The sequence below is a fragment of the Oryctolagus cuniculus genome, chromosome 7 (assembly GCF_051225735.1).
Source record: "Oryctolagus cuniculus isolate XC-2025 breed Fujian yellow rabbit chromosome 7, ASM5122573v1, whole genome shotgun sequence".
Taxonomy (NCBI): Eukaryota; Metazoa; Chordata; class Mammalia; order Lagomorpha; family Leporidae; genus Oryctolagus; species Oryctolagus cuniculus.
This window is the reverse complement of record NC_142873.1, coordinates 67,530,170-67,555,430: the sequence shown is the minus strand read 5'-3', so window position 1 is coordinate 67,555,430 and position 25,261 is coordinate 67,530,170. Positions and strand designations below refer to the sequence as shown.

Here is a 25,261-nt window from a genome sequence, read left to right as displayed (position 1 = left end):
GGATCCGAATGCCTTAAGGGCTGATTCTAAGGCCAGAGTGCTGGCAAAACAAGAATTCTTAAGACAATGTATTATAAAATCAAAATAATTCACTTACACAAATAATAACCAGTCATTGTTACAAAGTAAAAACTTTACTTAAGAATAAATCAATATAATTCTAAGAAAGAACATTAAAAATCACTTAAGTATTATAAAGAATGATTTGAATAAATGGAAATGAATGCTTCTCTTATATTATCAGATTCAGTATCATAAAGATTCAATTGTTCATTAGTTCATAAAATTAATATTTGCTCCTATAAAAAACATACTATTCTTAATTAAAAGTTCATTTGGAAAGAATTAGTATTTAAATATCTTCCTATCATATTAAAATGTATTATAAAGATCTTCTGGTAATAGTAATGAAACAGTGCAGTTCAAGCACTATAAGGATTGATAGATCAGGGGCTGGCACTGTGGCATAGCATGTAAAACTGCTACCTGCAGTGACAGTATCCCATATGGGTGCCGGTTTGAGTACCCACTGCTCCACTTCTGATCCAGTTCTCTGCTAATGGCTGGGAAAGCAGTATAGGATGTCCTAAGTCCTTGGGCCACTGCAACCATGTGGGAGAACAGGAAGAAGCTCCAGGTTCCTGGCTTCACATCAGCCCTGCTCTGGCCATTGTGGCCATTTGGGACTGATTCTGTTAAGGGAAGACTCCTCTCTCTGTCTCCCTCTGCCTCTAACTCTGCGTTTCAAATAAATAAATAAATCTTTAAAAAAAAAAAAAAAAGGATTGATAGACCAGTGGAGCACAAGAGATGCAAGAGATGTACAGAACAGAATCCTAATACACATGGAAAATGAATATACGATGAAATGTTTCAGAATACTTGGAGTTGCAAGTCAAAGAAACAGCTCAAATTGGTTGCTATGGTTTGAATGTTTGGGTGTTCACTTAGTTCAAATATTGAAAGAAGCCTAGGGGCTGGTGCCATGGCTCGCTTGGTTAATGCTCCCCACCTGTGGAGCCAGCATCTGGGTTCTAGTCCCAGTTGCTACTCTTCCAGTCCAGTTCTCTGCTGTAGCCCGGGAGGGCAGTGGAGGATGGCCCAAGTGCTTGGGCCCCTGCACCCGTATGGGAGACCAGGAAGAAGCACCTGGCTCCTGGCTTCAGATCGGCGCAGCACTGGCTGTGGCGGCCATTTGGGGAGTGAACTAACGGAAGGAAGACCTTTCTCTCTGTCTCTCTCTGTCTCTGTCTCTCTCTCTCTCTCTCTCTCTCTCATTGTCTATAACTCTACCTGTCAAATAAATAAATAAAGAAATAAACAAAAAGAAAGAAGCCTAATCCCCAATATTGTGGCACTGGGAGGTAGGCCTTTAGGAAATGATTAGGTCACAAGGGTAAGGTTCTCATTAATGGGATTAATGTCCTTGTAAAAGATTCCCCAGGGACCTGCCTTGTCCCTTTCCATTATCTGAGGACCCAACAAGAAGGCACCACATATAAACCAAGATATTGGCTCTCATCAGAAATCAGATCTGCTTGATTTTGAACTTCTCAGTATTCAGAACTGTAAGAAAAATGTTTCTACTTCTTAAAAGTTACCCAATCTGTGGTATTTTGTTATAGAAACCTGCATAGACTAAGATACTGGTTTATGTAAAAGGGGAACTTGATTGGCTAATAGAATCATATCATGCAAAGCAAAGACTTGCAGCTGTGTCAATAGAAAATAGAAATTCTTCTCTCTGTGACAGTCCCTAGGAACTGTACAGTACCTGACAGAGAAAACAAGCAACATGTATCTGTTAACTGAATGCACAGATAAAGGAACAGGCTGAGATACAGTGTCAAGAGTTGGGATGGGGAACACAGTATAAAGTAGAACTTGATTCTTAGTTTCAGACAATCATGAAGGTAGAAGTAGGATTGTGCCCCCAATTTTTTAAAAAAGATTTACTTGAAAGGCAGAGAGGGAGGGAGAGACACAGAAAGAAGTCTTTCACCCACTGGTTCATTCCCCAAATGGCCCCAATGGCCCAGGTCTGGGCCAGGCTGAAGGCAGGAGCCAGGAGCTTTTTCCTAATCTCCCACTTTGAGGAGGGGGACAAGGACTTGGACCATCTTCCACTGTTTTCCTAGCACATTATCAGGGAGCTAGATCACAAGTGGAAGAGTTGGGACCAGAACTGGTGCCCATATGGGATGCTGGCATCACAGGTGGCGGCTTTACCCACTATGGCACAGTGCTGTCCCTGTGCCCCAGATTTTTAATGAAGCACAAAACTAGTAGCAGAAGAGAAGAAAACAGTACCTAAACCTGGGTTAGTTTTTTTGGAAATAGAATTTAAGAAACAGTGTATAGTGGAGGAAACAAGTCTACAGGTACACAGGGTGAAAACAAGTTTATAAAGTGGCAGAAACAAAATACAGTTTGAAGAGAAAATCACATGTATGGAAGTAAATAAAAAACAAAAATATAAACCTAAAAAGTGAAATGCATGTTATCGAGAGGAAACAGATGTTTTAATAAGGGATATTCGAAAGAGCTAATATTTAAGGGCTGGTATTGTGGTTCTACTTCTGATCCAGCTCCCTGCTAGTGGATCTGAGAAAACAGCAGAATACAGCCCAAATACTTGGCCCATGTCATCCACGTGGGAAATCCAGATGGAGCTGCAGGCTCCTGGATTTGGCCTGATCCAGTCCTTGCCATTACGGGCACTGGGGAGTGAACCAGAAGATGGAAACAGAAACTGTCGTCTCTGTAACTCTGCCTCCAAAATGAATAAATAATTTTTTTAAAAAATCTAATACTTAATACATTCTTCCTATGTTCCAAAGAACCTGATACAAAAAATTTAGTAATCAAAAATAGTTCATCAGACTGACAGTGTTACTGTCTCCAGTTTATAGGTAATAAACTGAAACTCAGAGGGATAAGCAAGTTGTCCAAGAGCACATAGCTAATAAGCAAGATGTAAGCTTTGAATCTGACAGTCTGACCCCAGAGCCCATGCAGGAGTCAGGGACTCAATTTGTGTCTCTCATGTGGGCTGCAAGTACTTGATCCATCACCTGCTGCTTTCTGGGTTTTTGTTTGTTTATTTTGCTTTGTTTTGTTTTGTTTTTGCAGGAAGTTAGATTTGGAGGTGGAGCTGAGACTCAAACCAGGTCACTCAGATTTGAGATGCAGCCATCCCAAGCAGCATCTTAACCACTGTGCCTAATGCCTACTCAGCATCACTCATTTTGAAATCTCCTCACCATAACTGATGCAAGAAAGTATACGAAAATGGCTAGTCCATGCTTTCCAAGTGTTGCCCTCTTTACCATTCCTCTTTTTGCCATTCTGATGTTTTGAAATTAGATTACTAGCATCTATCTGGTGAACCCTGAGGTTGCAGACTAACTCAGAGTTGGCTCTTAAACGCTTCTCCATTCTCTGTAGACTCAGACACTAGAAGCTTTTACTACTGCTTTTAAGGCTTTACAGTTCACAACTCCAAATTTAGTCTGCATTAAATGCTTAACTTCACTATAGCAGATCACGGTTAACAACCTTTATGTTTCCTTGAAGTCTTGGACTACTATCTGTGAAATGCTTTCATTTGTTGAGAATTATCTTTTATTATCTTGCAGTAGGTTCAGATTCCTCTTAGAAGTTTTCAATTCTGTATTCTGATACAGACCATCATAAGGCAGCATATTAAAGGGTTGCTCAGATAACCAAATAGTGATATATCAAAAGATCTGTGAAACAGTGCCCAAATTTAATTAATGGAAGACTACAAAGTGACAATGAAGTCCTCAGTAGTTATCTAGTTGGTAGAGTATAAATTTGGGTTGCTAAAATATACTTTTTTGCCAGACTCTTCTCTAACCTGAAGTGAAAAACTACTGTCCCTTATTCTGTTGTTCAATGAGATTTTATGGCTGAAACAGTTGCAGGTGGGGTTTCAGTTTCCACCAGGCTGAGATCACAGTGGAGAGTTTACTCAAAGCAGCTCCTCCCCATGAACCACATTCCCTGGGTCTACAGCTCCAAAGTCTGCAGTCAGAGTCAGTGTAGAAACCTTTCATTCAGCCCTCTGGTTGGTATTTTAAAACTTGATGTGAATAGAAGTTTATTCTAACTACCCAGACATTCAGCTTCAGTGCTCAACATTTTGTGAGACTCAAATAGTCTCAAATGGAAGACTCTATTTCCATTTCACCATTGTTGGTGTTCCATGACTTCAGATGTCTTCCATTCCTCTGGCAGTAAATTCTTTCCAAATGTCTTCTCAACTATTCTAGCTTTACTCCCTTCAAAAACACTGTTTGTGGGAATTTGTAATTTTTTTTTCCAGAGAGGCCTGTCTTCCCTACTTCTTGCCATAAAATTTAATTTGAGTCCATGTCTAACAGCTATTAAAGATTTATTTATTTATTTGAAAGGTGGAGGGAGAGAGAGAGAGAGAGGAAGAGAGAGAGAGAATATCTTCCATTAATTGTTTTATTCCCCAAATGCCTGCAACAGCCAAGGGTGGGCCAGGCTGAAGCTTGGAACCCACAACTCCAACAAGTTTTCCCATGTGGGTAGCAGGAACTCAAGTATATGGGTCATCATCTGCTGCTTTCTGGAAACATCAGCAGGAAGCTGGATATTGGAAGCAGAGGTGGGACTCAATTCCAGGCTGCCTGATATGAGATGCAGGCATCCAAAGCAGCAGCTTAACCCACTGTGCCATAATGCACCCCCCCGCCAGTGTATGTATAAATGATATTCAATCTTAATGAGTGATATAGAAATTTGCTCTCCAACTTGTATGATCTGAATTTCTTTATTTCTTTCTCTTTCTCTCCTTTCTCTCTCTCTTTCTCTCTCTTCCTTCCTGCCTTCCTTCCTTCCTTCCTTCCTTCCTTCCTTCCTTCCTTCCTTCCTTCCTTCCTTCCTTTTCTGATTTTTTTTGACAGGCAGAGTGGACAGTGAGAGAGTCAGAGAAAAAGGTCTTCCTTTTTCTGTTGGTTCACCGCCCAATGGCCGCTGTGGCTGGTGCGCTGCAGCTGGCACACCGCACTGATCCGAAGCCAGGAGCCAGGTGCTTCTCCTGGCCTCCCAAATGGATGCGGAGCCCAAGCACTTGGGCCATCCTTCACTGCACTCCCAGACCACAGCAGAGAGCTAGGGTGGAAGAGGAGCAGCTGGGACAGAATCCAGTGCCCCGACCGGGACTAGAATCCGGGGTGCTGGCGCCGCAGGCGAAGGATTAGCCTATTGAGCCACGGAGCCGGCCTGATCTGAATTTCAATCAGAAATACAGTTTCTTTGTGACCCAATACATATACATATTTATATGCAGGTAAAATATATACATAAATGTATACAGCTATATATGTTACAATTAGATAAATCCATTCTGTTCTATCACACTTCATTCACTATTTTAAATAGTTCCTGTTGTATAGGGAGGCATTGTGTTGCAGTGGATTAAGCTGCCACTTGGGATGCTTGTAACTTATATTGGAGTGTCTAGTATTAAGTCCTGTCTCCACTTCTGATCCAGCTTTTTGCTAATATGCCTGGGAAGGAAGCAGATGTTGGCCCAAGTCCTTGTGTCCCTGCCATCCACGTAGTGTACCAGATGGAGTTCTGGGCTCCTAGTTTCAGCCTAGCCACATCCTGGCTGCTACAGGCATTTGGGGAGTGAACCAGTGGATAGACAATTTCATGCTTGCTTTTTATCTCTCTCTCTCTCTCTCTTACTCTTGTTGCCTCTTTTCTCTCACCCTTTCAAATAAATAAATAAATCTTTTTAAAAAAAAATGCTTGTTGTGATTCTCCAAATTTATTTTATGATTCACCAAGTGGACTCAAAGAGAATTTGATAAATTCCTCTAGGACTCTGAGGACAGGGTCTAGTATGCATTCTTCTCTCAGGTGTACATAATTAAGTCAGTTTTGTAATTCAAAGTCTAAGATAGGAGACTTAACTAACTTCTTCCATGTTCCTTACTTCCAGTCCCTTGGGAATAAAAGAAATTCATTAGAAAAGGCTAATTTCCTTTTTAACAGAACATTCCAACAATCATTATATACCTGCTCACATTTTAAAAAGTATTTCATAAGCTTCTTGCACACAAAATCTCAGTTCAGTATTCTTTCCAAAATCTACAACGATTTATTTTATATTTATTTATTTTCATTTTATTTGAAAGGCAGAGAGATACAGAGAGACAGAGACACAGAGAGATCCTCCATCTACTGGTTCATTCAAGATAACTGCAACAGTTGGGGCTGAGCAGGCTGAAGTCAACAGCCAGGAATTCAATTAGAATCTCCCACACTGGTGTCAGGAACCAAAGTACTTATGCCATCACCAGCTGCCTCCCAAGACACGGGAATGTTGAATTGAAAGTGGAGTTGTACTCAAACCCAGGCACTCTGATATGGGATCTAGGCATCTCAAGTGGTGCCTTAATTACTGCATCAAATGCGTAGAGATTTATAAAAGTTTTGAGACTTGATGATTATTTACAACTTGTCTCTTCCATTGAAGAATAGTGTTTTTTTTTTTTTCTTCTTCATGTGATTTGTTGAACTCTTTTTTACTTAGAGTAGGGTTAACTATACAATCATGTAAACTGAAAATAGATTTTTGTAAAAATTAAGAGAATGGGAGAGGGAGGAGGAAGAAGGGTTGGAGTGTGGGTGAAAGGGAGGGCAGGATGGAAACTATCATTATGTTCCTAAATCTGTATATATGAAATACATGAAACTTTATAACAAATAATTTTAAAAAAAAGTTCCTGGGGCCCGCTTTGTGGCTCACTTGATTAATTCTCCGCCTGTGGCAATAGCATCCCATATGAGTGCCAGGTTCTAGTCCCAGCTGCTCCTCTTCCAGTCCAGGTCTCTGCTGTGGCCCGGAAGGGCAGTGGAGGATGGCCCAAGTGCTTGGGCCCCTGCACCCACATGGGAGACCAGGAGGAAGCACCTGGCTTCTGGTTTCAGATCAGTGCAGCACCGGCCGTGGTGGCCATTTGGGGAGTGAACCAATGGAAGGAAGACCTTTCTCTCTGTCTCTCTCTCTCTCACTGTCTGTAACTACCTGTTTAAAAAAAAAAAAAAAAAAAAAAAAAGTTCCCAGGAACCATTAATTCCTCAACATTGGGATAGCCTTTGTCTCAAAATTAACTGCCCTGAATTCTAAGTATTTTAGTTAGTCTTCCTTATAAATATATGTTGCATGAAGATCGTTTTTTTGCAATAATTTTGGCTTTATGTTTATTTAACTCTCAACCTTTAAATTTATTTTTATTTAATGAATGCATTTTTACATAGATACAACTTTAGGAATATAGTGGTTCTTTTCCCCATACCCCCTACTCCGCTCCCATCCCACCTCCCATTCCCATCTCCTTCTTCATTATGGATCACTTTAAGTACAACATTATATACAGAAGACCAACTCTATGCTAATCATAGATTTCAACACTTTGCCCCAGGCCCACACACAACGTATAGAGTACAGTTTGAGGAGAGAATTTGCAGTGGATTCGTATTACAATTCAATAGGGACAGAGGTCCTACCTGGGGAGCAAGTGTGCAGTGACTACTGTTGTTCCTTTAACAATTAACACTCTTTTTTTATGACGTCAGGGATCATCCAAGGCTTTTGTCATGGGCTACCAAGGTTATGGAAGTCTTTTGTGACCACAGAGGCCGTCGGTATTTGGACTCGGCCATAAGCAAAGTGGATGTTCTCTTCTCCCTTCAGATGACCCTTTCTTTCCTCTGAGGTTTTACAGAGATCCTCTGTGTAGGATTTTGTTTTGTCACAGAGTCTTGTCTTTCCATGTCTAAAATGCTCTTGCAGGCCTTTCAGCCCTACCAGGAAGCCTTATGGGTTGATTCTGAGGTCAGAGTGTTATTTACTGTGAAAGTCATTCTAGGAGTCTGCTATGTGAAGCATAAAGATCTTTTAAATAATCTACAACTTGTACCATATATAAGTAGCATATTTTACCCCATAATATTTAAAACTAAAAAAATTCTATTGTGTATAAATCAAATATCCCCCAAGGCACTACACAACTTACTGACACTAAATTCACTTCAGTCAATAGTGTGACTTTTTTCCGTGTAGTATAAGAAACTATTCTATGCTTAAATAATGCCTGAAAAACGGTCCATTTATGATATCTTTCCTACCATAGGTCCCTTAGGTTGACAGTATTGCAATTGAGCGCTGAAGTTGACTTGCTCCCAGGCACTAGTTCTGTATGTGTTTAACCAAACTCTGAAAATTATGTCCTTCCAGTACTTTTTAATTTCCTCCTCCACAACTCACAGCAAGTCTTCAACCCATATATTTTTTTAAGATTTATTTGAAAGACAGTTACAGAGAGAGGTAGAGATTATTTTTGTTATTTAAGTTGTTTGAGCTCAATGGCTGGAGCTGCACCAATCTGAAGCCAGGAGCCAGGAGCTTCCTCCAGGTCTCCCATGCTGGTGCAGGGGCCCAAGGACTTGGCCATCTTTTATTGCTTTCCCAGGCCACAGCAGAGAGTTGGACCAGAAGAGGAGCAGCCAGGACCAGAACCGGCGCCCATATGAGATGTCGGCGCTACAGGCCAGGGCTTTAACTCACTGTGCCATAGCGCCAGCCCCAAACCCATCTTTAATATTGGGTAATGTATGCCATCTAGACATGAGTTTTCATAGCAAGTTGAAAAAAAAAGTTTTCAAGCTTTTCTCCTTTGCAAATCTCAGTTAACTTCATACTCTTGGGCTAGTCATAGATTCTGCTCTAACCGAAAGCAAAACTTCATGGCCTACCTCTCATTCTTTAAAAAATGTCACTCATTTCTGTATTTTTTAAATATTATACCTCAGAATAGTTTCACATTTACAAAACAAGAATTATGAAGTAGTAATGAAGAGTTCCTAAATGTCCTTCCCTATATTAACATTCATATTGGCATATTAATCACCATTAATGAGCCACATCATTTTTCTTAATTTTTTAAACTTCTTTTATCTCTCTTACTTATCCCAGTTCTACTAATCAATATTCTGTATTCAGCTTGAGTTTTTGATTTGAACTGCCACATATAGGGAGAACATGCAATGTATGTCTTTCTGTCTAACTTATTTCACTCAATATTATATCTTCTGGTTTCTTCCATGCTGCTGCAAATGACAAGATTTCATTCTTTTTTTAATGGCTGAATAGTATTCTGTGTAGATATACAACATTTTCTGTCTGATTATGGATAGACAATTTGGTTGACTCTATTTTTTGACTACTGTGAACAGTACTGCTATAAACATGGTGGAGCAAGTATCTCTTTCATACAGTGAGTTCATCTTGTTTGGATATATATCAGATAATGAGCTTGCTGGGTCACATGGCAGTTCTATTTTTAAATTTTTTATGAACTTTCCATACTATTTTCCACAATGATTGCACAATGATTACAATCCCATCTGTGGGGAGCAACTCGGACTAGACTAAGTTACTGGAATTAAGACTTATTCTATGCATCTGCTCTCCCACAATATGGCGCTGGGAGAGGAGTAAACAATTTCTACGCAGCTGCCTCCAGTTTGACCAATAAGCTGCAGGAGCTGATCCTGCTCCTGATTGGAGGAGAGCAGCGTGCTCAGCGTGTGGGCAGCCAAGTTGGGATCGGTGGAAGAGGACTATAAAGGAGGAGAGAGACAACATGCACCAGGAACATCCGGATAACATCTGAGCAGCCCCCGAGAGAGCCGGCCGGCGGTGTGCTGCTCCCCCGCGGAAGTGGGGAAAGTGGCAGGGGGAGCCACCCTTCCACGGAGGTGGAAGGGTCGGCAGCCAACCCGGGAAGGACTAGCAGCAAACCCGGGAAGGGCCGAGCAGACAAAAGAACAGCGCAGGGTCCTGTGTCGTTCCTCCGTGAATGGGGGAGCGACACCATCAATAGTCCAGAGTTCCTTTTTCTCCATATCTTCACCAGCATTTGTTTCTGTCTTTTTTTTTATAATAACTAATTGAAAGGGGGTGAGGCAATATCTCATTCTGGTTTGATTTGCATTTCCCTGATGGCTAGTGATATTGAGCAATTTTTCAACAACTTTTGTTGGCCATTTGTAATTTGTATCTCTTCTTAAAAGTATTACTTCCTTGTATCAACTTGAGCCTTTTAAAATATAATGGGGATTTTAGAGTTTTAGGAAAATTGTTTATGGAGGGGCTGGCACTGGTTAATCCTCTGCCTGTGGTACCGGCATCCCTTATGGGTGCCGGTTCTAGTCCCAGCTGCTCCTCTTCCTTTTCAGCTCTCTGCTATAGCATGGGAAAGCAGTAGAAAATGGCTCAAGTCCTTGGGCCTCTGCACCCGTGTGGGAGACTGGAGGAAGCTGCCGGCTCCTGGCTTTGGATTGGCGCAGCTTCGGCCATCACGGCCATTTGGGGAGTGAACCAGTGGATGGAAGACCTCTCTCTCTGTCTCTCCCTCTCACTGTCTGTAATTCATCTCTCTCAAATACATAAATAAAAATCTTTTTAAAAAAAGGAAAAGAAAATTGTTCATGGAAAAAAGATGTTTTATTCTTTCTTGGTATGAGCTCACAAAACCAAAGAAAACTAAGATATAACTATGGTGTATGTGTGTGTGTGTGTGTGTGTGAGAGAGAGAGAGAGAGGTGGGAAGAAAGAGGGTTCTTGTTACAAATTCATTAGAAACACTTAAGACTACATTCTTGAAAGCTAGGGATAGTTCAATAAGAAAATATAAAAATTACATAAACTTTTTGCAAATAATTTATTTTCCCTATTATTAGCCACAAAAAGTATAAGATTAGCTATTATTATTTATTAACTTAATTTCTAAAATTACATGCCTCATTGAATTAACATGAGAGAAAAATAATTAAGTAGATTACAAATCTTAACATCATGATGGAAATCATAAAAATACACTTTATATTACCCTAGAAGAGAAGACTATTTATATTTCTGAATACACATAAGTGTTTAGTATTGAAACATTGTCACATCTGGAAAATTTCAAAATTGGATTTAGTCTAGATTAGGACAGCCACAACAATAAGATGAAGGGCAACCATCTTGTGTTTTCATCATGTCCAAGCAAACAACTTAAATGACAAAAATAATCAATATGAAAATATGGGACTAAATATATATATTATCCTCACACTTGACTAGGAATAAATACCACTGGTGACATATATGTATTAGAGAAGATAAGACATAATTAAGTTCAAGGATAACTGATTTCCCTTACATTCACAGGACAGACTTTAAAATTATTCTACTTCTATTAGTTGCACTAAAATTGTTATCATCATGTATATAATATTGATGAGAATAAAATGTAATGATTATATGAAGTTTCTCTAATTTTACTGAATGAGAGAAAGAAGGAAAAAATAAAACTGAACACTCAGCAAACCAAAGAAATTAAAACATCTCTTTTTGCTTGCCATGGCATTTTCCATGATCTAATTTACTCCAATTGAATTTTTTCAGTTGGTTTCTTTCATTTTTCGAGGTTAGTTCTACAGTGGCTTTTCCACATTTCTGTTTCAGTTTAAGATTTCCCAGTCTTTCTAAATGGTCAATTTTAAAATTATTAAAAACATGTTTGATTTTACTATGAATAATCACACTTATATATATATAAGCATGTATAAACATATGCAAGAATGAATGAAGAAATAATGAAGGGAAAATTGAAACACAATGAAAGATAAAACTTTCTAAGAGCTATAATTTGTGTTAAAATGTGTAATTTTTCTGTTTTAGTTGCTTTTTATTTTATATTATTTTGCCAATTATTTATGCTGTTGGTTTGCAATAATAGACAATCACAATATCTTTAGAGTACCAATCGTACTTTAACACAGAGGTTTGTTTCTTGCTCACACTACTTGCTCTTCACAGTTAAAGTGTGGTTTTGCTTCATGTGTCTTCATTACAAGACCATCTTCAATGTAATTTAAGAATCAATCTTATTCTAAAGGCCAAAGAAGGAAAACAACATTGGAACAATGTAATGACTTTAAAGCTCCTAGTCAGCAGTGTTCCCCATCACTTTCATTTATATTGTATTAATCAGAGCCTTGCACATGGTCAAGCCATGCTGTAAATGAGTCAGGAAGTAAGATTACAATCCTTTCTCAGGGAGTGTCAATTGCATAGCACAAAAAAACGGATATGTATTCAGTCTCTCTCCAGGTATGGGAGTAAACAATCTACCACAGAGTAAACAATGCAATCTACTATAGAGGTCTCACCAAAATTATTTTCTAAAGTGACTTGGAATGAGAGTATATTTGGAGTTGGTTTTAAACCATTAAATGCATACTGTTGGGTGGGCACTGGGGTACTGTTAGGAGAGCAAATATTCAAATTCCATCTGCTCTGCTTCTGTTCCAGCTCCCTGCTAATGTGCCCTGAAAGCAGCAGAAAGTGGCCTAAGTACTTGCTTCCTGCTACCCAAGTGAGATCTGAATGGAATTCTGGGCGTCTGCCTTCAGTCTGACCCAATCCCAACTGTGGTATCCTTTTGGGGAGTCAACCAACAGATGGAAGATTTCTCTCTCTCTCTCTCTCTCTCTCTCTGTCTCTGTCTCTTTCTCTCACTGTCATTCTGCCTTTCAAATAAATAAATCTAAAAAAAACCAAAGCATACTGTTGGGCCTCTTTATTTTCTGTTTCCTTGTAACTCAATAAAAGGATGCTAGAAATGGAAAAAAAAAATAAGACCAATACCCAAAAGATTTAGTTAGAGATTTCTAACTAAAAAAAGACTGTCTCTACTACTAATTTTCTGGATTTGTCATAAACCATTGAGTGAAATTCCCAATATCGCATGCATAGGTGGATAACACATATCAAGAGAACAACTCTCAGCCAAGCTGACTTTTTCTTTTTTCCTACCAGTGGAAGAGGGAGGAAATAATTCTGAGCACAGATATCAAGCTCATTTTGGATCTGGGCTGCATCCTACAGAATATTCCACAAGCATTGAGTCTGTCATCACCAGTAATGTCAGTTGTTCTCACCTGTACTAACTGTGGCAAAAGCAATTTTAAAACAAAAAAATATTTATTTGCTTATTCATTTTTTAACATCGGTTGAAACTGGCCCAATACTATATATCAGACTACAACACCGTGAGGCCAGCTTCAGTATCACACTTCTTCCTGGTACGACCACAAAGACCAATGTTTCCTATCCAATAGGAAAGGGAAATAGAGGGATGGCAAAAGCAATTTAACTAGTACTGACTTCATTCCAGTCAAAGAGCAAACTGAGACTAAAGTTCTGAGACCAATCTGCACTTGACACATGCGGACATTTCTCAGCTTCAGGGGAACATTTGGGTTCAGCTGGCCCTTTGGCTTCCAGATCAGTAAGACCTACCACAATCTAGGAAGCATGAAGAATGATATTTCTCCTTAGATATGAAGAGAAGTTGTGAGTCTGAAAGGAACGGAGCTGCTGAGGCAGGCTGGAGACATATTGCCGTAGCAATGATCCCTCAAATTTCTCCTTTTTCTCACTTTGTGCCTATCTGAGCCATGTCTTCAGAGGTTTTTCTCTACTTTACTGACTTTCTTACAAGCAGGGTAGTTGTGTAAGATAAGGTTAATTTTATTTTCTCCCTATGCTGTCACCATAATGGCACAATGAAAATAATATGCTAAATCATTTAATGATATGTAGTCAAAAAAGGAGTTATTAAAGGCATTCATTTTATACATACTACATGCCTCTTCCAATTAATGTGGACATTTGAGGAGTTTTGTAAATAACATTTATATGAATCTGAAACATACATATATAGTATTAAATATTTTACAGCTTTTCTGCATACGGGACACATAAACTATTATTTGACAATGTAGAGGCATTTCTAAATTTAAATCTATATTAAAGTTAACAATAACTGCAACTTATCAATTTTGAGACCTAAATACTATTTGTAGGGAAAGCAGAAAATTATTTATTTAGAATGGGTAAGTGTTGCCCAATCTATCAGTTATGCTGTCAGCAGCAAAATTCAAAACTCGTTTTCTTGCATTTGCAACACTTATTATATAAGAGGGCTTAATTCTCTCTCAATTAAAATAGTATACAGGGGCCAGCATTGTGGCATAGCAAGCAGGTAAAACTGCTGCTTGCAATTCTGGTATCCCATATGGGCACCAGTTCATGTCCTGACTGCTTCACTACTGATCCAGCTCCCTGCTAATAGCCTGGAAAAGCAGCGGAAGATGGCCCAAATGCTTGGGCCCCTGCACCCACATGAAACCTGAAGTTCCTAGATCCTGGCTTTGGCCTAGCCCAGCTCTAGCCACTGTAGCCATCTGGGGATTAACCAGAAGATGGGAAGTCTCTCTCTCTCTCTCTCTCTCTCTCTCTCACTCTATATATCCATCCCTCTGTAACTGGCTTTAAAATAAAAATAATCTAAAAAAATAAAATAAAATAGTATATATTCTTGGAGCCAGCATTGTGTTATAGCAGGTAAAGTCACCACCTGTAATGCTGGCCTCCTATATGGGCACCAGTTCATTTCCTGGTGGCTCCACTTCCAACTCTGTTCCCAGCTGATTGTCTAGCAGAAGCGCAGAAGTTGGCCCAAGTGTTTGTGCCACTCTCACACATGTGGTTCCTGGGTGTGGCCTGGCTCAGCTCTGGTAATTACAGCCATCCAGACAGAAGAGCTCTGTCTCTGTCTCTCCCTTCTCTCTGTAACTCTGACTTTCAAATAAATAAATAAATCTTTTAAAAATAGTATACATTCTTTCTATATTTCAGTGTTTAGATATCCTAATATATTGCAAGTGATCCCGTGAGGCTGCCTGCCTAGCCCATGCAGTTAGCCTGACTGATGGCAGGCAAACTAAATGGGTTTATAGTCTATCACCACCAGCTATCGGAGTCTATATGATATGTTCTTTTTGTCTTAAAGGGCACTCCACTTACAACTGGTCTTGTTCCAGTTTTGCTCATACTAATGAACAAACTTGTATGTTTCAGAACTCAACATGTAGGAGTAACTGACCATGCAGGGGACACAGACATTGGCAATGACCAAAGACTTCTCCAGCTCACAAGACAAATTTGTTAGATGAGTTAGGCAGAGACTTCCAGACCCAAGACAGGCAGAGCTTGCACTACGTCCCTCATAAGCAGGAAGCATCTATAGAAGATGTGATGCTTCTGCGCCCTTCAGCATCCCTTAGGATTAAGGGATTGGAGTCTCTGAAAGGGTAACGAAGTAGGCAGGTATACAGGATTAGGTTTGTGAGCTGGAAGACCATGCTTTCACCATGCCCACTGTGTGATCTCATGCCCCTGCCTGCCCACACCTGTGTGCCCACCTTCCAATCAGAAAGATCTGAAACATAGTGGGTCAGTTTTTTTTTTTTTTTTTTTCCCTTTGCCCTTCTTTTTCCTCCTGGCCCTTAATCCCCGTTTTAGGCGCTCTTCATGCTTGCCCTAAAACAAAGAGGGGAGATGTGGGTGAGCCCATGAGGCTGCCTGCCTAGCCCATGCAGTTAGCCTGACTGTTGGCATGTGGCAGGAGCCCTAGGCACATTTCTCCCCAACCTCGCCTTCTGCCAATCAGGTAATCAGCTCCCGGATGTGGCCTAGGCCCATTAGGACCACCTGGAAAGCTATCTTAGCTACGTGACCTTCAAGCTGATTGGAGAGGCATATTGGTGCCAGTGTCGGTTTTGTCCTATAGAATTAGTGTTGCCTTGGATTAGTTACACCCCTTCTACCTGCCTTTTAAAAGTATACGTAGCTGGCCGGCGGTGCGGCTCACTAGGCTAATTCTCCGCCTTGCGGCGCCGGCACACCGGGTTCTAGTCCCAGTTCGGGGTGCCGGATTCTGTCCCGGTTGCCCCTCTTCCAGGCCAGCTCTCTGCTATGGCCAGGGAGTGCAGTGGAGGATGGCCCAAGTCCTTGGGCCCTGCACCCCATGGGAGACCAGGAGAAGCACCTGGCTGTCGCTCCCCCTCTTCGTGGAGGAGCAACACAGGACCCTGCGCTGTTCTTTCATCTGCTCGGCCCTCCCCGGGTTTGCTGCTGGTTCTTCCCGGGTTGGCTACTATCCCCTCCACCTCCGTGGAAGGGCAGTTCCCCCTGGCCACATTCCCCACTTCCGCAGGGGAGCGGCACACCGCCGGCCGGCTCTTCTCGGGGGCTGCACAGGTGTTCCTTCAGCTAGATGTTCCCCTTAGATGTTCCCCAGTGCATGCCGTCTCTCTCCTCCTTTATAGTCCTCCTCCGCCAATCCCAACTCGGCTGCCCACACGCCGAGCACGCTGCTCTCCTCCAATCAGGAGCAAGTCCTACAGTTTATTGGTTGAACTGGAGGCAGCTGTGCGGAAGCTGTTTACTTCTCTCCCAGCGCCATATTGTGGGAGAGCAGATGCATAGAATAAGTCTTAATTCCAGTAACTCAGTCCAGTCCGGATTGCTCCCCACACCTGGCTCCTGCCAGCGGATCAGCGCGGTGCGCCAGCTGCAGCGCACCAGCCGTGGCGGCCATTGGAGGGTGAACCAACGGCAAAGGAAGACCTTTCTCTCTGTCTCTCTCTCTCACTGTCCACTCTGCCTGTCCAAAAAAAAAAAAAAAATAAAGTATACGTGGCTGTGAATAAGGATGGACATGTTCACCGAAACCTGTCTCCAGTGTTTCTTGTGGGAAGAACACTATTACCGTGACCTCCCTGAGAGTGCGGCCTTACAGGTCAAGCCACATTATATGACCTAAATTTTCATGTGGCCCAAATGTTAGTCACCTTCATTGAAAACTAAAATATAGGAACAAGTATTTGGCACCACAGTTACAACATCCCTTGGGACATCTGCATTCCATACCAGATTCCCCGGATTTGAGTCCTAGCTCTGCTCTCGATTCAGCCTTCATGCCAGAACGCACCCTATCAAGCAGCAGGTAATGGTTCTTTCCACCAATGTGGAAGACCAGGTTACTGGATACTGGTGTCAGCCTGACCCTCCCCTGGCTGTTGTTGCCTTTTAGGGAGTAAACCAGCAAATGGAAGACCTATCCACACCCCCACCCAAAATCTCTCTCTTGTTTGCAAGTAAATAAAATTTTAAAAATACTTTGTGTTTCTTTGTGGGTACAGTCTGTTGAAATCTTTATTTAGTATATACTAAGATGATCTTTTGTATATAAAGATAATTGAAAATGAACCTTGATGAAGAATGGGATGGGAAAGGGAGTGAGAGATGGGATAATTGCGGGTGGAAGGGAGGTTATGAGGGAGAAAAGCTGCTATAATTCAAAAGTTGTACTTTGGAAATTTATATTTATTAAATAAAAGTTTAAAAAAACCCACCAGTGATTGACTTCAGAATTTGGAAAGCTGTCAATGAAATTTAGTCATTAGAATGTTGTTAAAAAAATTAAATATCGGGGCCAGTGCTGTGGCGCAGTGGGTTAATCCTCCGCCTGTGGCGCTGGCATCCCATATGGGCACCAGTTCTAGCCATGGCTGCTCCTCTTCCAATCCAGCTCTCTGTTATGGCCTGAGAAAGCAGTAGAGGATGGCCCAGGTGTTTGGGCTCTTGTACCCACGTGGGACACCAGGAAAAGTCTCCTGGCTCCTGGCTTCAGACTGGTGTAGTTCTGGCTGTTGTGGCCATCTGGGGAGTGAATCAACAGAAGGAAGACCTTTCTTTCTGTCTCTCCCTCTCACTGTCTGTAACTCTACCTCTCAAATAAATAAATAAATAAAATCTTTAAAAAATTAAATATCCAATAAAATTTTTAGAAGCTTTTTTCTTTTTTTTTTCAAGTTTTTCTTTCTTTTTTTTTTTAACTTTTATTTAATGACTATAAATTTCCAAAGTACGATTTATGGATTACAATGGCTTCCCCCACATACCGTCCCTCCCACCCACTACCCTCCCCTTTCCCACTCCCTCTCCCCTTCCATTCACATCAAGATTCATTTTCGATTATCTTAATATACAGAAGATCAGCTTAGTATACATTAAGTAAGGATTTCAACAGTTTGCTCACACACAGAAACATAAAGTGAAAAATAATAGATGATTTTTTTAAATGATGATGAAATCAGATCAGACCTATTGTCATGTTTAATCCCAGTGAGAGTCAAGTTGAGAGTTGATAATTTCTTTTTTTTTTTTTTTTTTACAGAGGATCAGTTTAGTATACATTAAGTAAAGATTTCAACAGTTTGCACCCCCATAGAAACACAAAGTGAAATATATTGTTTGAGTACTCGTTATAGCATTAAACCTCAATACACAGCACATTAAGGACAGAGATCCTACATGAGGAGTAAGTGCACAGTGACTCCTGTTGTTGACTTTACCAATTGACACTCCTGTCTATGGCATCAGTAGTCTCCCTATGCTCCAGTCATGAGTTTCCAAGGCTATGGAAGCCCCTTGAGTTCTCCAACTCTTATCTTGTTTAGACAAGGTCATAGTCAAAGTGGAGGTTCTCTCCTCCCTTCAGAGAAAGGTACCTCCTTCTTTGAAGACCTGTTCTTTCCACTGGGATCTCACTCGCAGAGATCTTTTGCCATAGTGTCTTGGCTTTCCATGCCTGAAATACTCTCATGGGCTGAAAAGTTTTTTTCTTTTTTTAAATGCACAGTGAGAGAGAGAGAGAGAGAGAGAAGCAGAGATAGAAATCTTCTACCTACTGGTTGGCTCCCCAAATACCCACAACATCCTTCGATAGGATAGGCCAAAATTAGGAGCCAGAAGCTTCATCAGGTCTCCCATTAGGGTGGCAGAAACTGAAGAATCTGGGACATTATCCACTGCCTTTCCAGGCTCATTAATAGGAAACTGGATCAGAAGCCAAGTGCTTGGGATGAGAACTGGCACTCCAGTATGGGATGGTGCTTCCCAAGCAGCAGCTTATTCTTCCTATTAAATTTTTTTTTTTTTTTTGACAGGCAGAGTGGACAGTGAGAGAGAGAGAGAGACAGAGAGAAAGGTCTTCCTTTGCCGTTGGTTCACCCTCCAATGGCCACCGCGGCCAGCACGCTGCGGCAGGCGCACCGCGCTGATCCGAAGGCAGGAGCCAGGTGCTTCTCCTGGTCTCCCATGGGGTGCAGGGCCCAAGCACTTGGGCCATCCTCCACTGCACTCCCTGGCCACAGCAGAGAGCTGGCCTGGAAAAGGGGCAACCGGGACAGAATCTGGCGCCCCAAGCAGGACAAGAACCTGGGGTGCCGGTGCCGCATGCGGAGGATTAGCCTAGTGAGCCTTAGCGCCGGTCTTTCATATACACAGTTTTAAGAACATACTGTTACTTCCTACCCTATCCTACCTGGCTCCCTCACTCCCATCCTCCCTGCTCCTTCCTTATTTTCTTTGTTTCATTCTTTTTCTTTTTAAAGATTTATTTATTCGCTTGAAAAGCAGAGTTACAGAAAGAGAGGGAAAGATAGGTCAGATAGATAGATAGATAGATGATAGGTCTTCCATCTGTTAGTTCATTCCCCAAATGGGCAAAATGATCAAGGCTGGACCAGGCTGAAGGCAGAAGTCAGGAGCGTCTTCTGGGTCTCCCATGTGAGTTCAAGGGCCCAGACACTTGGGGCATCCTCCATAGCTTTCCCAGGCACATTAATAGCGAGCTGGATCATAAATGGAGCAGCTAGGACTTGAAATGCCACCCATAAAGGATGCAAGCACTGCAGGCAGTAACAACCTGCTGCACCTCCTTAGTACCCCCCTTACTTTTCTTTAAATTTTTGTAATGACATTTAAAATTTACTTTATAATCACAAGCTTAATAATCCACAAAACAAAAAATTCAACAAGTAGGTGAAAAGAAAAACCACTGTTCCTCAGGAGTATAGATAAAGACTATAAATAATCTCAAATTTCAATTTCACTCTTATACATCACATTTTTTGTTATCTATATATTAATTACCACAAAAAAGAGGAAACATAATATTTGTCTTTTTGGGACTGGTTTATTTCACTAAATATAACAATCTCCAATTGTACTCATTTTGGTATGAAAGATAGTATTTCATTCTTTTTTATGGCTGAGTAGTATTCTATTGTATATATATATACTACAACTTCTTTATCCAGTCATCAGTTGATGGACGTCTACGCTGATTCCATATCTTAGCTATTGTGAATTGAGAAGATATAAATATGGAGATATAGTTAACTGTTTCATATGCTGCTATCCTTTGGCTAAATCCCCTGGAGTAGGAAGGCTGCATCATATGGTAGTTCTATTTTCAGATTTAGGAGAAATCTCCATATTGTCTTCCATAATGGTTGTACCAATTTACATTCCGACCACCAGTTATGTTAGGATACTTTTTCTCCACATCCTCATCAGCATTTGTCATTTTTGATTTTTGGATGACAGCCATTCTAACTGGGGTAAGGAGAAATCTCATTGTAGTTTATATTTGTATTTTTCTGATAGTTAGTGATCCTGAACATCAATTGTATCATCATGGATACCACAATGCCACCAACTGTCAAAAGGCTTTTGTATGTGAAGAAAAGATAGTCATTAATTCATATAACTAAATTGTGTAAATTTCAACAAATGATGTAATAGTAGTTAGGCATCTGTAGCCAAAATAAATAAACATTGACATAGAACATTATGTCTCAAAACAGTGTTAGTTCAAAATACATCATAGATTTATTAGAAAGACATAAACATAAATTATTTAGGAGAAAATAAAGGAAAACTTGGTGAGACTCAAGATTAGGTAACACATTCTTAAGTATTACACCAAAATATAATTGCTGAAAGAATAAAATTGATAAAATAGATTTCATTAAAATTAACATTTTTTTCTCTCCAAAAGACCCTATAGAGAATATGAAAGACAAAGTACAAGTTAGGAGAAAATATTTGTAAATCACATACCTAGAATGTATAAAATATTCTGAAAATTTGAAAATAAAACATTTCAACCATCAAAGTAGAAAAAGAAAAATAGTCATAGCTAAATTTTCACCAAAGAGAATATATAAATAGCAAAAAGTACATACCAGTTGTTCAAAATCACTAGTTCTTAGGTAAATAGAAATTAAATTTACAATCGAATATTTCTATGTAGCTACTAAGACAGTTAACATTAGAAACAGTGATAATACAAAGCTCTCATAACAGTGCAGATTTTTCACTACCTTTTGGGAGGAGGTAGAAATGCTTCTCAAGCTCAGACTTTTTGAGATGCCTTACCACTTTGTGGAGGGCACTATTACTGAGCAAGCCACAACCTCAAGAATAAGAGACAAAAATCCTGCCTAGGACTAAGGCTAAACCAAGATATCAGAAAACATTAAAGTATATCTGCTCATGGCCCCTCCTGAATCTATTATCACATTCACAACCATGAAAGAATAAAAATAATGCACCTTCCAATAGGAGTAGGGCAAGAATAGGAAGAACCACCAAGATATTCAGCACATACGGAAGTCTAAGACTGTGAGTAGAGCAGGACCCTGAGAAAGATCCTTTTATTATTCATCACCTAAATCTTGAGTACTGAATCAACTTGAACCTGGTAATATAACAAAACAAACAGCAACAATAAAAATCATCTTCATTATCAACAGATTTACTCAAGGCCTCAAATGAAGGGCTAGAATGAAAGACAGCTGCGCATTTCCAGGTATCAGAGATACTTAACTCAGCTTCTGCTTGTCTTCATATGTTTGCATATGAAACACACACACACACACCCCAAGGTCAAAATACAAAGTGATCAACAATAAGGAAACCCAGGCTTAGATAAGATTCAGATGTTGAAACTCTCAGGGTATTTTAACAATTGTTTCTCATTTGGCAAGACTCTAGAGGAAAAAGTGGATGCTTTCAATGAACAGATGGAGAATTTTAAATGAATCTTATAGGTAAGATATAATCAAACAGTATTGCTGATGGAAAAAAATAAGACACATGAACTGTGCTTTCAAAGTGTCCATCAATTTAGCTAAAAAGGCAGAAAGAATATAATCAAACTTCCAGAAAGATTAAAAAAAAAACACAGAAATCAAGACAAAAGAGGAAAGACATAAAAAGCATAGAGAATTCTAAAAGTTGAGACAAATTTAGCAGTCCAACAGTATAATTGGGATAATAGAGAAGAGGGGGCCGGCGCTGTGGCTCACTTGGTTAATCCTCCACCTGTGGTGCCAGCATTCATATGGGCACCGGGTTCTAGTCCCAGTTGCTCCTCTTCCAGTCCAGCTCTCTGCTGTGGCCCAGGAAGGCAGTAGAGGATGCCCCAAGTGCTTGGGCGCCTGCACCCACGTGGGAGACCAGGAAAAGCACCTGGTTCCTGGCTTCAGATCTGCACAGCATGCCAGCCATTTGCGGGGTGAACCAACAGGAAAAGGAAGACCTTTCTCTCTGTCCCTCTCTCTCACTGTCTAATAAAAAAAATAAAATAAAAGAAAGAGAATAGGAGCAAAACATGTTTTTTAAAAATGAAAATATTTGATGATAAAGTGATTGAACTTTTAAGAATAAAGAAACTAAGAGAACAGCAATCAATAAAGAAAAAGAGAAAAATAATAAATGCAACATAATAAAAATGCTGAAAACCAAAAGAGAAAAAAAAAGGTTTTGCTGGAGAAACAGAATGAACAGAAAAACAATGATAAGAAATACAGCAGATTTTCTCATTAGATAATATGTAATCAGAAGACAATGGAATAACAGAAAAACAAACCAAAGCCTATAAAAAGAAGGACAAAATTAAGAAATAAACAAAAATAAATAAAATGGAAAACAGAAGATCAAACAAAAAACTAACACTTAAAAGATCAATAACATTAATAAACTGCTATCTGGTTTGACCAAGATAAAAATAGAAAAGAAAAAAATATAGTAATTATCAAGAATTCCACAAATCTAGAACTGAGCTAATTCTACAAATAATAGACCTAGAGATAATATTTTCAATACAAACACATATATCTTATACTTTGCTAATAATATGGCAAACAAGTCAATTGAAAGTGGATAAAAGATGTGACAGTCACTTTAAAAAATATAGGTTAATAATTACATAAGATAGATGATTAGATCATCAGATAAATATAAATGAAAAACACAAGAAGGTACCACTGCACACTGACCAAAAGTGATAGAATCAAAAGGACTGATACTACCAAATGTTAGAATGTATATGAAGTATTTGGTACTCTCACACATTGTTGATGAGAATGCAAATTATTCAGCTTATCATTACTTTTACTTAAATATCTAGAAGAAGCTAGTTATCAAGGAATAAAATTTAGTTCTTCAAATTTTCAGAGATTCACAATGCAAAAGCAGGTGGCCCAATTAGTCTAGTGTTTGATGTGGGTAACTGATAGCAGAAAACATATGGAGGAAGGATCATCCCACGATGATACTGGAAGCAGTCAGAAATGGAGCAGACTCTTTCTCCAAGTCCCTTTGGTGTTTCTTAAAGAAAGTACCATGAATCAATGATAGTGTTCCATCCCAACAGCCTAATCCAATCAAATTATTTCCTAACGCCCTAGTTTTAAATACTATAACTGAATTAAGTTCCATCCTTAATTAACATAATACTCAGAATTAAGCTTCAAACACATGGGCTTCTGAGGAATAATCAAACTACTCTCTAAAACATGACTCTAACTGAAGTTATTGGGAGTTTGTTTGGAAATTATGCATAAATTCACAATCAATTAATTCCTAGTTATTTTCCCAAGAGTAGAAACCATATCTCCTCACAAAACTTTCTCATGAATATTTATTATCACCTTATTCATAATTGCCCAATAATACAATCAACCCAAATGTATAATCCCAAGTAAATAATGTATATCAATACAACAGAATATAATTCAGTAATAACAAGGAACTACTGATACATGCAACAACAAATAAGAACATAAGTTTTGTTATAAAGTTTTCTTTGCACTCATCTATTCTCCTGAAACATTGTTTTCACATGTGGGGAGGGTTGGATTGCTCACTGAAAAGCCACAGTACAAGAAGACTCATGCTACAATTGTCTGATAAAGAGAACTTTCACAATATAGTGAAGAGTACTCAGCCCTTAAAATATGTACCATGGAGGCAAAGGAGGAGTCATTTCAATATTCTTCATGTGCTCAAATGTGTATACACATTCACACACACACAGAATAAATGAATCTATTTCCTCTTCTAGTTGCCTAGTGATGAAAGCACGTTACTATATTATACAACAAATTATATACAAAATATTTAGTATATCGCAGGAGTCATTCTGTAACTAGGAGGAGGAGATACGTCAATCAGAACATAGACTGAGTTGTAAGGTATGGTGGGAATGAGACTTAGCAGCTAATTATATATAACATTATTCAAGGCCTCGTATACTAAATGGAAGAGTTTAAATTGGATATTGTACTAAAGTTTCTCAAACTGTCCTATCTAACTATCTTTGGTATCAAATAAGAGCATGAATATACCAATATATGCTTCAGAGTTCTAGAGTTGTTGAAGTTACCTGCCATTTGCCACAATTATTTTGAATCTTATGTATTATATTAAAAACCCAGGAGAAACCTTTGTGCTAATAATTAATATAGGACATTCTTGGTATTTATCAAATAACAAACTTCTGTCCTTATTCAAGTATTCATGTGACATATTCAAGTAATCATTATTATATCATAAATACTTATTAATATTCAAGTATTCATGTGACATTGACCTTGCATAAAAGTATTCTGTGCTTACATTATGATATTACAGCTACAAAGAAAACCTCCTGGAGCACACATCCCACTGTTTCAAAAACATTCATAGGTAGTGGATAGCCCTTTCTACATTCTTAAACAGAAGGGAAAAATGTACTTTTATAAAGATTTACATGAAAGATAATTCCTCACACTTCATTTTTAGGCAAAGAATTTCCCATTTGAGCCTTACATTAATCTATGCTGGTACAGCAATTATATTCAAGCCCATTTTAAAGTAAATGAGGAAACTCATTTAAGTTGCACAGTTAGCATGAAAGCAAGAAAAGATCATATTCTGTAACTCTGAACTCAGTGCAAATTCCATAATCCTTAGACTCTCTGAGCAGAATATAGTATGAAATCAATTTATCTTGGATCATATTCCAGAGCATCTAGTTGTACCCATACTAAAAAGCAGATATGTTTATAGGTCATCCTAATATATACCCTGAGGAAAGTATCATGTACATTGGCATGTACA

At 39.4% G+C, this 25,261-nt stretch overlaps 1 long non-coding RNA gene and 1 other non-coding gene across 23 annotated transcripts in view; both read right to left on the bottom strand.

The window, feature by feature from the left end:
- LOC103350106 (uncharacterized) overlaps positions 1-25,261 on the bottom strand; it is a 271,720-nt gene that overhangs the window by 193,409 nt on the left and 53,050 nt on the right. The window contains exon 4 of one of the 22 annotated variants that reach the window (XR_016237150.1): positions 19,987-23,488. The exons of the other annotated variants lie outside the window; for them this stretch is intronic. This is a non-coding gene — a long non-coding RNA (uncharacterized LOC103350106). Of the gene's footprint in view, positions 1-19,986; positions 23,489-25,261 lie in introns of those variants that run through there. 22 annotated transcript variants of the gene reach the window in all.
- Positions 13,123-13,254, bottom strand: LOC127493851 (small nucleolar RNA SNORA61). The gene has a single exon (XR_007924389.1). It is a non-coding gene; the product is annotated as a small nucleolar RNA SNORA61 (small nucleolar RNA).